The sequence below is a fragment of the Halichoerus grypus genome, chromosome 4 (assembly GCF_964656455.1).
Source record: "Halichoerus grypus chromosome 4, mHalGry1.hap1.1, whole genome shotgun sequence".
Taxonomy (NCBI): domain Eukaryota; kingdom Metazoa; phylum Chordata; class Mammalia; order Carnivora; family Phocidae; genus Halichoerus; species Halichoerus grypus.
Window position 1 is genome coordinate 139,152,847 of NC_135715.1, and position 15,872 is coordinate 139,168,718.

Consider the following 15,872-nt stretch of genomic DNA (forward strand, 5'->3'; position numbering starts at 1 on the left):
GATTATACCAAATCAAGGTGATGTAAAATATGATATGCTTGTGCTCCCTGGCAAATGCTTCAGATTCTTGAGGAAGATAGTTTAACTCTTCAGCTCTGCCTCTTAAATTTTCATCCCAAACTTGAGGGCAGTTTCAGAGGTCACTTTTCCCACATCAGAGCTCTTACTCTGCCTGAGTTATTCAGTTGGAAGCCTCTGGAAGACAGCTCTCCATCACAGCTCCAGCCGACACAGGGAAGGGGTGGTTCATTCTATTGATGACACGGGCTCACCAAGACAAGGAGGCCAGGGCCAGGGGATGGAAGCAGACAGACTGGGAGCTAGACTAGGCTGGGAGGACCATGCAACAGAGGATGGGGTGCAGCGGTCTCAGCCCTTATGAAGGGGGCACTGAGGTGGGTATGAGAGGACCCGATCGGATCTGCGGGGCAGGGAGCCTCTAGGGAAGCAGAAGGCAATAAAGTGTTAGGGGTCCGAGGGCTGCCGTGGCAGCTGTAGGAGATCTCTCTGTACAGTCCAGCACAAGCAGCCAGCACCCTGGGGGGGCAGGGGGGCACTGCACAGTGGTCAGGCAGGCTGACTTGGGTTTAGGGAAGAGCAACTAGGTAGCCCGAGATGCTGGTCCCTGGACTGGCTAGAGATGGCGGAGACAGATAACCCTGTGGCTAAGGGAGGGCCTGGGTGATGGATCAGGTGTGGTTCTGGAAGGAAAGAGATGCACACAAAAAAAGGAAAGGGAGAATTTCATGAAGGGACAGGTTTCAACGGAGGGGGCAGGGTTAAAGAAACCCTAGAGGGGACCCATTGTGCTCCCAAGTGCGGGTGAGGGAAGGAGTTACCACCAGAGGCCTGGTGGGTTAAGGGGAGGAGCCTCCGGGAACTGTCTCTCAGGGGTTTTGACCTAGAGAGTTGTCAGCGTGGCTGCAAGAGAGGCCCACCAAACAGAAGCTGCACCCCCTTGAGGAGGAGCACGGCCACCGCCAACACAGGCCAGGCAGGGAGGGAGCCCAGGCGCGGACACGTTCTCTTGTCTTCTCTTCCCTGGTCAGATGCAACAGAGGGCACGGGAGGAGGGCGACTGATGCGGGAGACACAAGACAGCCCCTCCGAGCGCAGGGCAGGAGGCGCGAGCGTGGAGAGTGAATTTGCTGCGGCAAACTAAGAATATACAGCACAGTGAGGACCCTGGGAGTGAAGGATACACAAGCCCAGAAGTCACACTTCGCGGCCCTAACTGTGAGTCCGAGCAGGTAGACCTGCTTCCAAACCCACAGAGATGAAGACGTGGGAGGGAGTATCCTAATGATTCAGTTTCTATTCTTATTTTTTCCCCCCAGCTTGACCTAGGTACTGGAGCTGGTCTGAACTGCACAAACAGTGGAGCAGAAGAGATAGAGGTGGGGCAAGCAAGATGGGCACGACCTGCCAATACAGCTCTCTGGGCCCCACCAATCTCAAAAGCATGCCCACTCTGATACTTGTACTTGATTCTCAAGGCCCCTTATTTAGTGGGTCAGGTCAGCATTCATGTTCTAAGCGCCATTCAGAAACCTGAGGAAATTTAGACAGCCCAATAAGCAGCCCCTCTCCAACTCCCCCCACCTGCAAGCATACTGGGCACATGAATCACAAAGAAGTTTGATTAGAAGAAAATCCACAACCATTAGAAGAAATTTCTGTTCAAAGGAGCCCAGGGAAGGCTCCCTCATCAGCACACACCACACCTCCACACCTCCCTCCCTCCCTCCCTCTGGACTGGAGCTGCTGGGGGTGCGGGGGGGGGGGGGATGGGGGAGGGGACGAGGCATGGTGCCACTGACCGCACTGTGTTTCCTCCCGCTGCCCTTCCCCAGTCACTGCTGATGCCAGAGAAGAGAATATGATGTACTGCCACTTCCCTGGTCTCTTTCTTTTAAAGCTCCGCCCCCCAGCTGGTTCCCTACAGCTCCCCCAGTTGCAGTGGTTGTTTGCTTGCTTGTTTAATGAGGCTCATTAGCGTCTAGGCTGTAGCAGGTCAGACCAGAGCAAAGCACTCAAGCCAGCCGCTCCCCCAGCACAACCAGCACGGTCCCAGCAGGAGCCCCAGCACCCCAGCTCCCCCCTGCCTTCCTTCTCGGCCAGGCATACTCTGAGAGCTGCTAAGAGCCTCTCTCTTCTTCTCTCTTGTTTGAGATCACAGACCTGGTGCTAACTATCCATCTCAGCCTTTCCCTCCCCTACTTTTACCCACTAGGGCTCTTCAGGAAACAAGTTTTACGAATGCTTTGCAAAGGTGAGATGATGTTGAAAGAGAATAAAACAGTGACAGCAATCACATCTGTGTGTATGTTGCCCATAGGCTCATTCATCTGATGCTACACAGCTTGCAAGGCTCATAATTAGTTTGACCCAGAGAATCTGGGACCTTCCCGAAGCAGTTTCTAGAATAGCAGCACAAATTGTCACCATTATAATGAAAACCAGCATTTACTGAGACTAACTAGGTCCCATACATTAAACTGCATGGTTTGTTTATTTATCTTTAATCTCCACAGTGGCCCAATGGATTATGGATTATTATCTTCATTTTAGAAATTAGCTTAGTAAATTGCAAAGACAGGATTTGAATTCAGGTGTCCTGGACAGGCTAATCTCAGCACCTGCCAGGCCTCCTGACCCACTCTGAGCCTCTGCTGTAAGGGAGCGCCAATGCACCTTATTAGGCAGAGAACTGGGAAGATGTTCGTTTAAAACAATAACAATGTCCTGAAACTAATGTGACATTTGTGTCAACTACACCTCAATAAACAGATAGATAGCAATTCCAAAGCATGGAATCCATAGCATCATGAATGTGAGAATAAAATGTCTCAGGAAACACGGCATGTGCGTCTGGGCTTTCACCTCACTCATATCCGTGTATTCTTAGACCCGTTTCTTAGATGCATTATGTTCTTGGAATACTACATAATTTACATATTTGCTTTTCAGAGCACTTCTGGAACTATTTAAAGTTCAGAATAATTATTCTTCTCACAGCTTCCTTAATACAATACTTATTATAAAAATTATTAATTCAGTATCTGTGTTTAAGTTGGCAAACTCCTTTCCCTAAAGCACCATTTCCAGCTTCTGATCTTAAGCGGGTCCAGCAGTTCATGACTGCTGTCCATATGGGCCCTCCCTGATGTCATGACACATTTTCCTCGCTTCCCAACAACCCCTGTGATGCGTCCTCCTCGCCTTCCAAGATCCGCAGACATGGGCAGCAGTCCTTGACCAACTCAATTGCAGGAGGACCTCTCTTCTGAAGACTTTTCCTAAGTGTCTACAACTCTATCCCTTTAATGCTCACTAGAACAACTTTCCTGCCTTTCCTGAGGGCACTTTAGATGTATTAATATTTCAAAGGCTCACACTTGAATTGAATTTATTTTTTATTCCTATTTGATGTTGCCTCACACCTAGGCTGTCTTTTCTCTTTAAATTCTTAAAGTGAAGAGTCGGGTCAGCTTCTCCTGTTCAGTCGCTTCCCGAAGGCCCCCCAGCTCCTCCCCACAAACGCAAACATGCTAACATTCAGACCTCTGTCTTTGGAGTTAGCTGACAGTGCTGCCACTGTCCCCCTTGGGCCTCCTGGGGGTTCTGACCTGTCTGAGGACCCGTGGCCAGGACTGGGAGCTCTCTGAGGGAATTCTGCAGATATTTATCTGGCACCTCAGCAACCAGACTTTCTGCCAACACGGAGCCATGTTCATCCCACCTTTCCTGGATTCGTCCCAATATCCGGTCGTTTCACAGAACTAAGATGTCAAAAACAGAGCCAATCTTGCATCTAGAGAGAGTAGGCAATTACCTATATACTGAGCTTTAGTCAAAAAGACAATAAAAACTAAAAACTTCCCCACCTGTTCACAATGGCTGAAACCTCAGGCCAAATTTTTCTCGCCACCACAGAAGTGTGGGAGACTGCGCCCCGGAAAAAGCTTCAGCAAGCTTCAGTCCATCCCGAGGGGGAGCTACCAGGTGTCAAGCATTTTCCTGGGAAAGCAAAGGGGGAAGCTGGGGAAGACGTGGGGCCATGAAGTCCGTGGGAGGCCCGCCCAGGAGAGGGCGAGGAACCTGAGATGAGGGGCCCGACAGTCATTGCACTGTTTTGACCGAATTGCTCTCCTACCTCGCTCCCTCTTTGCTCCTCCGCCAACCCTGGAGCACAACCCTGGAGCACCGTCGGGACCTTTGCCCGCCCATAGGGGAGAATCTGGGGAAATATTTTCATCCTCCCTGCAGTCATTAAGGCAAGATTCCAGCCCTCACTCCCCTTCCACCCCCAGAACTCCCACACCACCCCAGCGTCGGGCCACTGACAGACAGCGCAGGAGACCCATGAAATCTGCTGGAGTGTGAGGCTGCTAATTCCTGCCGCTGAAGACTGAGGCGAGCCCTCTCTCATGGAGGAATTTCACTTTTCCTGGTCCAACAGAGATACAGCCCAGAGGGCAAGCTCCCATGTTGGGCATAATTCTTCGGGTGAAATGTTTAGAAGAGTCCTGCCAACACAAAGCAGCAATTTCCATGCAAATTCGTGCCTGTGGGGGAAAATGCAATTGGCCCAACAATGGTACTGATGGGACACCCCCTTCCCACTGCAGTGGGGTGCGGAGGCACGGCTTGAAGGAAAGGATCTATCCGTTCAGCTTTTCTCCCTCTGAGCGTGCCAAACATAAACGACTCCTGTGTTCCAAAAGGGGTGTTTGCTCCACACTGCTGCTCAATGACGGGACTGCATGGAAATGAGAAGTCATGTTCCCCTCCTTCTCAGGGGGCCTGTGAGAACAAAGGCAACCTTTTCTCAGAAAGAAAGAAAGTCAGGAGTTTCGTGTTTTGTGAAACCAAAAAGGCTGGTTAGCCATGTGGAGTTTACAAAGAAAAATAGTAACAATCCCCTAAGCTGCAAGCCCCCCACCGCGATTCTGATAGCCACGCTGGGGCCTCGGGGGATGTAGTGGCCGAAAGAGTTCAGGATCCGTAGATTGTTCTGGTCTCCACCGGTAGTATCAAGGTGAACCGGGGCAAATTGCAATAAATATGATGTTGCTGAACTAGCTCGGGGATCTTTAAGTTGGGGGAGAGCTACATGTGCCCTGGTGCATGAAGACTTCCCAAGGGCTTTCCAAGGGAAGGGATAGCTCTGGGGAATCAACCGCTAAATCTTCAGCTTCTGCATGTCCTCTTTCCTGAAATTAATTTGTCTAAGATCATGCCACAAGGACTCTTTCTATCTCCAGTAGTCCTTTTCCGACTTTGCAAGAAAAGCATACCCTTCACCCACCTCGGTCCTACTCAGGTGCATTGTCCTGGGGTGCCAAAACTTTCACGGGTTCTTCCTGAAGGACAGTCCTTTGAGAGAAGAGCAAGCGAGCTTCAGAAAGGAATATGGAAGGCAGGTGAAAAACTCATGGTTAGCCTCTTTTGTTCCTTCTTCCTTCCCCTCACTTCCTTCTTTTCTTCCTTCACTTTTTTTTTTTAACTTTATATTCTGTCTACTTTATTTAGGATGTAATGAATGTGAGACCGCCTTCCTTCACTTCTTAAGAGTCAGAATTCAGGAGCAAGAAGATTTCAAAGGGTTGCATGCTAACACTTCTCTGAATTAAAAAATGAAGTGAGATTTTTTTTTTCCTGACATGAAGCAAGTCCAATTTGGCAGAATGGTTTGACAATAAGGACTAGCTTTGCCAATTAATTTATATGATGGACACTCTCCATAAATTTAATGAGCTAAATCTGCAGCTCCAAAGTTTTGATGAAAATATATTTTAATCATGGATATGATATTCAGTACTTCATCTAATACATACTTTGCAACTACTTAAATTTATGATAAAAAATTTTAGATGTCAACTCAAAAAGAATCTTTCAGAATTCTTTCATGGAGTACATGAGCAAAAAAAGACTGAAACTACTAGTCGAACTGATTCTTTCCAGGTCAGAGTGCTCCTAAAATTTCTTGGTATCTTCTCTTTCTCCCCCTCTCTGCACCCGGCTCTATACCTCACTCTCCCGACCTTGCCCCACTGCCTTCTCAGTCACGGCATTTGAGAGGTCTTGGTTACCAGGGTTCAGTATCTCTTTCAGCTCCCACAAATTAAAACACACCTGAAAAACCCAGAAAAGTAGAGGGAAAATCTATGGGAGCCAGGCATAAAGTCCCCAAAACACTTCCCAAATATTTTGACCGTCTTACAGATGAGGAGACTATGATGAACAGACTGAATATCTCAACTGTTTCAGAAAAAATAATAAATTCATTCTGCTCCCAGTTTCCCCACTGGGCTAATTTAATATTCCCTTCCCACTCGTAAGAAATAGGTATGATATTCAAGGCCAAAGTAGCAACTTTTCCTTTTAGGTTTTTTTGTTGTTGTTGTTAGTTCAGTTGACATTTAATATTGGTTTTAGGTGTACAACATAGTGGTTCAACATTTGTATATATTTCAAAATGATCACCATAAGTCTAACCACCATGCAAAGTTCTTACAATATTATTGACAATATTCCCTATGCTGTACTTGTCATCCTCATGACTTACTTATTTTATGACAGGAAGTTTGTACCTCTTAATCCCCTTCACCTATTTTGTCCATTCCCCCCACCGCCTTCCCCTCTGGCAACCACCAGTTTGTTCTCTGTATTTACAAGTCTGTTTTTGTTTGTTGTTATTTGTTTTGTTTTTTAGAGTCCACATATAAGTGAGATGATGCAGTATTTGTCTTTGTCTGACTTATTTCACTTAACATAGTGCCCTCTAGGTGCATCCATGTTGTCCTACATGGCAAGATTTCATTCTTTTTTATGGCTGAATAATATTTCATCAGAGAAATACACCACACCTTCTTTGTCCATTTATCTATCGGTGGACACTTAGGTTGCTTTTGTATCTTAGCTATTGGGAATAATGCTGCAATAAACATGGGGGTGCATGTATCTTTTCAAATTGGTGTCTTCAGTTTCTTTGAGGAAATACCCAGAAGTGGAATTACTGGATCCTATGGTGCTACTATTTTTTAGTCTTTTGAGGAAGCTCCACACTGTTTTCCCAAGTGCAAACTTTCTTTTTAACTTTCTCTTTGTAATGCCTCCCATTGATCCAATTCTCTTCTTTTGTCCACAATGACCACTCCTGGGTGTGAAAATAAGGAGAAAAAAATACTTAGATGTAGAGATACAGATAGAGATAGCTGTAGAGGTAGAAGTAGAGATATCCCCCATTCCCTTTGCTTGGTTGATAGAAGGCCAGAGTGATGAGAATCTCAGTCTTTACCAACAAACCTCAGAAAAGGACATAAATTTGATGACTTTGATTAGCCATACTAGCCAGCTGGTTCTTGATCTAGACAAAATTCATAAAATTTTCATGCCATGCCCCCCTTTGGTCATCTAAAGCCTCTACAAACCTTTTTTTTCCCCAGAGTGGCTGTACACTTTTTTGTTTATTGCGGTAACCCTTAACACGAGATATACCCTTTTAACAAATTTTTAAGTGTACAATTCACTTAAAAAGAACATGTAACATAAGGCCTATCCTCTTAGTGAACTTTGATGTCCGCTGTGACTACAGACACTGTGCTGTACCGTAGATGTCAAGGACTTTTCATCTTGCACAACCAAATCCTGGTGCCCTTTGAACACCACTTCCCCATTTCCGTCTCCTCCACCGCCAGCCCCTGTTAACAAACATTCTGCCCTCTGCTTCCAAGAACCTATTTCAGATTCTTCAGGTAAGTGAGATTATAGAGTGTTTGTCTTTCTGTGTCTGGCTTATTTCACTTAGCATAATGCCCTCCCGATCCATCCATCCATCCATTCAATCCAAATGGCAAGATGTGCTTCTTTTGTAAGGCTGAATAACATTCCATTGTGTTTATATACCTCATTTTCTTTATCCATTCATCCATAGATAGCATTTTGGTTATTTCCTTATCTTGGCTACTGTGAATAGTGCTGCAATGAACATGGGAGTGCAAATATCTCTTTAGGATTCCGATTTCAATTCTTTGGGAAGTGGGATTATATGGACCCCTTCTCAGAATACATAAAACAAATGAGTAAGATTGCAAAAGGAGATAATTATCTTAAAATACTGTTATCAAAATATCTTTAAAAGCAATTTTGTGGCATAGTAATATATGTGTTTTTTTATTAACATATTAAATAGCAAGGTCAGCATATTATTCAGGAATAATATCTATCATAATTTTGAAGTAGTAATTAGTATAAATGATATTTTGAAATATCTGCAACCACTGTAGTATGTTATAAAAATATCTATAAGTTGGTGACAAATTCACAGACACTGCCAATATTACTGGGGTTTGTTGGCTATGTACATAAGAAAAGGAAATGTTATATTTTAGTTAGAACTTAGTGAAAGTACACACCTGTGTATTTTCCTATCCAAATTCATGGATACCCTGCTCTAAACAAACCGTGACTCAGGCAATATTTTGAAGACACGCCTACCTTCCCTTTTTGCTCCCTCTTTACTATTCCTGTTGACTCTTCCTTCCCCAAGCACCTACCCTATGGTAGTTTCGATAGCTGAAGTAATGGCTCACGAATAACAACCATCATTCATGGACCGCCTACTGTTTCGCATACATTATTTGTATGCCTTACAACAACTGTCTAAGACCTTTTATGAAAATAACACCTGAAGCTCAGAGAGCTTACACAATGTAACCAAGGCAACAAAGTGGAAGACTGGTATTTAAACTCAGGTCTGCATGGCTTAAAGTTTGTTCCCATTTCCACTACATTATACTGCCTCCTTTCAGTTTAGAGAAATTTTGCAGATATCTTAATAGGGAGTCTAAAAACCATATACCTCCAAGAAATAGATTTCTAATGGAATTTCAGATAGAATCAGAGGTAGAGCTTCTTGGAGATGAGGAGTCTTTAGATACTCTCTAAATCTTGCGAGACCAGTGACAGTTCTCACTCACTGCCGTGCGTCTGCAGAGAGGTAAGCAACTGAGTCAAACCACAGGAATCTATCCCTAATCCCTGGGAGAGCTGCACAAGTTACAGAACATGTGGGCAGACAGAACCCTTCAATACTTGTGAAAGACAAAGAGAGATTATAAGAAGGCTCTTTTTCGTGTTTTGGGTTTTTTTTTTTTTTTTTGGTTTTTTTGGGTTTTTTTTTTTAAGCACTCCAAACACAGTAAAGAAACATTATAGAGGAAGAACTGCGTGCCAAAAATGATGAAGAAAATGGCACAGAGCGCTCTCTTCATCTGTGCAACTTGACAATGGCTTTCTGTTGTTACAAGTAGATTTTCCACAGCCTAAAAGGAAGAAGTGTTGGGCAGAGGAAGGAGAGCATGTCTTTTGTGGCCCAGCCTCAGAAGGACATAGCATCACTGTCATAATATTCTTTTTGGCTGAAGCAGCCACAAGCCTGCCATCAGAGGAGACGTAGACCCCTGCCTCTCCATGAGAAGAGCATGGAAGGATTCATGGCCATGTTTTAAAACCGTTACATATGGGTTTCTTATTATTCCATTTCTTGGCCAAGAGTTGTTTCTCTTCCCATCCCACCCCCATTTCCTCTTCTCAAGTCACCCAAGTTGGTGAGCCCTCTTCTACCTGTCCTGCACACTCTGCACGTTCCTGTCCCCTGCAGTGTTGTGTTGGATGCTCACCTCCTGAATCAGGGCCCTCGTTACGCACGGTTCTCAGCCACTGTCTATGGCTACATGAGGTTTACACAGGGGACTGAGTCTTCATTACTTTTATTTAAAGTGCTGCTGGTTAGTGCCAGGAATGGCTTCTTTCTCCATCGGCACTGCATTTGCATTGCTCAGTCCCTGAGGCAGTTTGCTCCTTTCTTGTACGTCCATCAGTTCTGCACTGATCTCTGCCAGTTGAAAGTGAACTCTCAGATTCAGGCCTTTACCCATCCTAATAGGATATTTTGTGCTCCCAACAGTACACTTGAGACTGGAGTGCAACATGGATAAGAATACAAGCTTTGGGGGCAGAAAGATCTGGATCTCTAATCCCTGCTCCCTCACTTACTGTGTGATCTTGTCCAAGCTACTTAATATCACAAAGCCTTAGCTTCCTAGTCTGTAAAATGGAGACAGAGAGATATACTTCACAGGGTTGTGAACAGGATTAAAAGGGACTGTGCGGCCCGAGCAATTACCACACTGCCTGGTACTCAGTGAACACCCACTAAGGGCTAATGATAGTAGTAAGAGCAGCATTACTAGTAGTAACAGCGGCGGTTAACAATCTCTAACTGGGAGAGGACCATGACGACATAAAGTACTCATGACGTGCAAATGAGCTTTTAAAGCTCCAATCCTTTCTCTGTGGGTACATAAACTGGACTCAAAGAAAATCTGTGTACGAATATGGGCATGGACATACATACGCATATGTTTAGTCAAAATCTTTTTTTCTTTTCACCAGCTGTATTTTATTTCTATTTCTTAAATGTCCACATGGATATTTTTCTGTCAGTCATTTACACCAGCATTTTAAGTAATTTTTACTAAGAGAATCTCCCTGTCTTAGAAAAGCATTCAAATGCAGTGGTTGGGCTCAGCAGATCACAAAGAATACGGCATGATGAAAATGTCTCCAGAGCATCATAAAGTAACACTTCAATATTTAAGATGGCTGGATTTACTCCAAGGACTGAGACAGTCTGCCTATCACCAGCTCAGCTTCAAAATATAGTTCTTGGCTCCAGTCTGAGTTCAATGAATGCGATCAGTGCAAATACAAGGTGAATAAATCTTAAAGATACTGAACAAAGTTATTTCCCAACACAAGAACACAAGGGACAAGACAATCTTGATTAGTCGATGCCTATGCTAGTATTTCATCTTGGACTAGCTGATGTGAAGGTTCGTGTTATTGACTCCCTGTTTGAATCTTCCTTGGAAGAAAGCAATATTCTACTTTGAATTGGTTATTATCACAACACCCTCTCCATAGTTAAGATCTGTCAATATTCCTTTATCTGGGAGATGCTTAAAGGTCCAAGGTTTTACTGGTGCTGACATGAAGTAATCTGCATCACAATTCATGTCACTTACACAGTTCACCCTTTCTGAACAAGTGAGAATCCTCCCAACAAGGACTCTACCTGCCATTCATCTACAGCTGTGCAGAGGAAACTGGGTGGACAATAGAGTTAAGGACTTTTTAGAGGGTCTGAAATTCTACTTCTCAATAGACAGCAAAGGACTGGAGGAAACATTGAAAGTTCCTAAGTTCAGAGTAAGTACCGTTTCGTAATTACCTAGGGCTGCCATCATGAGGTACCATAAACTGGGTGGCTTATCATCTTATAGTTCTGGAGGCTAAAAGTCCAAAATCAAAGTGTCAGCAGGATTGGTTCCTTCTTAGAGCTATGAGGAAGAATCTGTTTGGCTCTCCTAGTTTCTGGTGGCTCTAGGCATTCCTTGGCTTATGGCTTCATAACTCCCATTTCTGCCTCCACCTCTACATGGCCATTTTCTCCCGGTGTGGGTTTACATCATCTTCCCTCCATGCATATCTATCACATTGGCTAAATTTCTTTTACATAGGGACATTTGTCATATTGGATTAGGGCCCATTATAATGATCTCATTTTAACTCAATCACCTCTGTAAAGATCCTACTTCCAAATAAAGTCCTATTCTGAGGCACCAAGGGTTAGGACTTCAACAGATCTTTTTTGGGAGACACTATGTAACCCATTATATACAGTAGGCAAAACTTTGAGCAAAACAGAGCAAGGAAATGGTACAGTCATATTACAGCAATGTGGACCCAGGAAAAATGCCAAAGTAATACAAAAGATTCCCATTCTAGTTTTCTAAACCCACTTCTCCATTGTTTAGTCTCCTTTCCTGCAAGCTACCATTCATGTCGTTCCACTTTCAATCTCTGTAATTCAAAGCAAAGAGTACAACCTGATACCTTGCCCCACAGATCTGTTCTGGGAAATCTAGCTCTCAAACAGGTTCATCTGTTAGGTACAAGATTCCCCTGAGTTTTCTGTATTTGTTATCTCCTTAGCAAGAGAGCTTGGAATAACTCACAACCAATTGCTTTGTATCTTATTTTGCTAAGAGTAATACATGTGCATGGTAATTATCATTAGACCTGCATTAGTTGTAAACTGACAAAAATCCTTCCAAACGTTGTAACACTGACCTCATCTTTCTCAGAAGAATGTTTTTCCTCTCTCCACCTCTGGCCTCTAACTTCTTAGAACCAACACATTCAGGAAAGGTTTAAATAAAGAACCTACAGTATTTACGATGCTCTTAGGCCATAAATAATGCCTCTGCCAAAGACTAGTCTCCCTGGAAATGGACTTTCAGTTTCTCTCAAGTACACTTCAAGGAAGAACACTATGAATCTGAGAATATCTCCTTCCTTTACCAAAAGAACATATTTTAAGTTCTGAACCTCCTAAAGGACTAGCTACCTACAAATTCTGTATTAGAAATGAGGGACAAGAGACCAATTCATAGAGATCATATCTGAATCCAACTCTGGATATATGTGAGACTTTGAGACTATACTCCAGACCAGAAGCAATAATGTAGAAAGTCTACCCACTGTAAGAAATGGGTAGACTCATTTTTGCAACTGCATCTTCATCCTAGATTGGGTGCTGAGTTTTGAATATTCCAAAGTAAAAAGAGCAGCCATGTTCAAGAGATATGTGGGGACGCCTGGCTGGTTCAGTCAGTAGAGCATGTAACTCTTGAACTCGGGGTCGTGAGTTCAAGCCCCATGTTGGGCATAGAGCTTACTTTTTAAAAAGAGAGAGAGATGTAAAGAAACATTAGAGAAAATTACCTGTTCACTAGAACTTATAAGTTAGAGTTATGGAATTATAAATAATTGTAACAAATTTAAAAATGAAATATCAGCATCAAAGGAGCATTTAGTTACAACATATTTTTACCTGAGAAATGGATATTACAGAAAACCATTTGTGGAAGGTGCATTTACAGCAATAGAGCCCGAGATTTGTGTCCCACATGTAGATTTCTGGATCTTTCAAAAGGTGCCAACATGTGCTCTATGAAAGAAAAAAAATATTAGAATTATCTTTCCCAAAGTTGACCTATTAATTTCAGAGATAGAAGTCATTTAGCTTAATGGTTGTTTGGCTACTTGTGCTAGAGTACTGGTTTTAGATATTTTTCTTTCAAGTGAAATTGTGGCTTTATCATACGTAGATATTTTGTGACATCTCTACAACATTGATATGTTGTAATAACTAGAATAGTTGTGTTGCATGATCTCAAAACTAGGACAGCCCTTAGAGATTATCTAAACTTTCAAAGTGACTTTTACATACATATCACTGTATCTCATATAAGCTTCCAACAACTCTGAAAAGGAAGTAGAAAAACATTATTAACTTGAATACAGAGGTCCAGAATGGATGTGGGACTTGCCCAGACTGCCCCCTAAAACAGAGCCAGGACTTCACACTTCATGCTCCCTACATCCTCTTTTCCATTTCTATTTCATGTCTGTGTCACGTCCAAACACTTTGTTCAGATACTTGAGACACAGTTACTCTCCCCAATCTTTGGCCATAATCCTCAATAACAGAATCACCCATGATGAGGACCACAAAATTTCTCAACTGCTCTCACTTTCAACTCAACTCCATCACACTTCAGCCCCAGCTTGGGTTTTCCCACCACTAAGAACTGTTCATCTCTAAGATTTCTAGTCAGTTGTTATTTGCTGACAAAATCTCCTCACTTTCTGCTTCCATCCCCACTTACCTACTCAACCTGCCGTTTGCCATTGTCAGTCAGTCAAAAAACACATATTGAGAACCTACTTCACCTGGGCCTAGGAAATCAGTAGAAGACTAGCTAACCACCGGCCCAACCCAGCCTGAATCTTCCCCCTCAGCAGAGCCCACCCTCTGACCTCTTAGTCCTTTGGAGCTCCCCGTATTCCAGTCCACACCTGCTCTGAAGGCCTCAACTGTCTCCCCAGCAATTGACGGTCATTTCAACTTTAACCTCCACAGCATCTTAAAATTCTTCAATTCACTGATCTTCCAACCCCCAGATCTGAGTCCCTTCATCATTCATTCTCTGCTCCTAAATTACCTTGCTGCTGGTTAAGATCATAAAACTATGATGATGGGGTCCATCACAAATTCAAATTCTCCAACTTGACCTAAGACTTTTAAATTACTCTAAACATTCCAGAAAGAACCAAAAAAAAAAAAAAATGGGTGGGTGCCTTGAAGATGAAAATTTTGGTTTGAAATAAGATAACAACTTGTAATCACATCAACTAACCAGGAACAAAATAGTAATGAGCTCAGTGTTACTGTTGATGCTTAAGTAGAGTTCAGGAATTCCCAAACATGACTGGCTAGAAGAACCCTTGGAGAGATTTTTTTGAAATACGGAATCCCAAGTCCTACTTCAGATTAGTGAAGCAGAACTTCTAGAACGTGTATATCTAGAGCTCTCTAGTAGACCTGATGCAGCCAATCCACAGACTGACTCCCACGGAGCTGCACTGTTGACTATGCTTTTCTCCAGGACACAACGAAAGGGATTTCTTCACTGAAGAGGTGTCTGGGTTGGATGATCAGGCTTTATGTTTTATTACCTCTTTTTTTTTTCTCCTCTGCCTGAACCTGAAACCTGTTAGTGTTATCTATTGTTTACACTCCTTCTTTACCCCACACGTGGCTTTTAGAGCTCCACACACTGAGGCGACTTGGGAGCACAATGTGTGTGTCAGTCCAGGACTCCTGCCAGTCTAAAAATGGCAGCAATGGATGTGCGTCTGAATCCTGCTCTTTGCACATCCACCAACATGAAGCACCCACAACTTCTCTTAATTTTCCCACTGATAGGGACTGACACTTGCTTTACACTCCACTGCTCTCTTGCCTCATTTGTAATGACTTTATGTTAGCCAAAATGAATGTGTCTTCATGTCTGCCCTTACAGCAGAAGTAAAGGCAAGATGAATATCATGTCTTTGCTGGACTAAACACTTAAATCCATTGCTGCTGCCGTGGCCTTGGTGGACTCTACTGAGTGCGGCTTATGTCACTGTTTTTGAAACATCTTTATGGACAGTGAAAAGATCAAGCATTACCTCCAGTGATGGTAAGATCCAAATAGCCACTTCCAGTAACATCCCTGAAGATGAGTCATAGTCTGATCAGTTGATTTATAATAAACCTTCCCCACATGTATCTTGATAAAAGCAGACCTTTCAGGATTTTTTTAAAAGTCCCCTACCAAGGCTTTCCTTTTCATACTTCTCAGTTGCCAGATTATACAAAATTATAATTTTCCTCATTTACTATGGATTTGATTGATTACATAGTCCTTAAAAAAAAGTTACCTGCAAATACAGTTACTTGACCCCAATTGCATATACACACGAAAAAATAGGTAATACTCTAAATGTTGTCTCTTGTCTTTTTCTCATTAAATTGCAAAAGGTTTCACACAGTTCAGCATGGCTGGTGCCTCCTTACTTTCATTTCTGTAACACTCTTCTTTATTATTAATAACATTTATGGCAATAAAAGTAATAATAATGTCTACATTTCTTCCCAAGAGCACAAAGGTCTTGGCCCTGGGTACCAACATGCACTAAAATATATAACAGATGCTGTGAATCTCTTTTCTTTTAACATCTTGAATGTCTTAAACAATTTTCCTTTAGTTACTATTCCCAGTTACTAAAGGCAAGAGAGTGGTAAAAAAAAAAAATTAATTAATTAAATATCCTTCTTTCCTTTTGTCCTTTTAACAGAGCAGCTCACATTTTCAGTCTTTCAAGTCTCATGTACACAACACAAATTCACT

At 43.0% G+C, this 15,872-nt stretch overlaps 1 long non-coding RNA gene across 1 annotated transcript in view; it reads right to left on the reverse strand.

The window, feature by feature from the left end:
• Nucleotides 1-6,660: 6,660 nt before the first annotated feature.
• The window catches only part of LOC144381631 (uncharacterized), a 122,320-nt gene continuing 113,108 nt past the window's right edge, over nucleotides 6,661-15,872 (reverse strand). Inside the window, exons 6-7 of the long non-coding RNA XR_013447226.1 lie at nucleotides 12,965-13,081; nucleotides 6,661-7,162 (exon numbers count right to left, since the gene is read on the reverse strand). This is a non-coding gene — a long non-coding RNA (uncharacterized LOC144381631). The remainder of the gene's footprint in view (nucleotides 7,163-12,964; nucleotides 13,082-15,872) is intronic.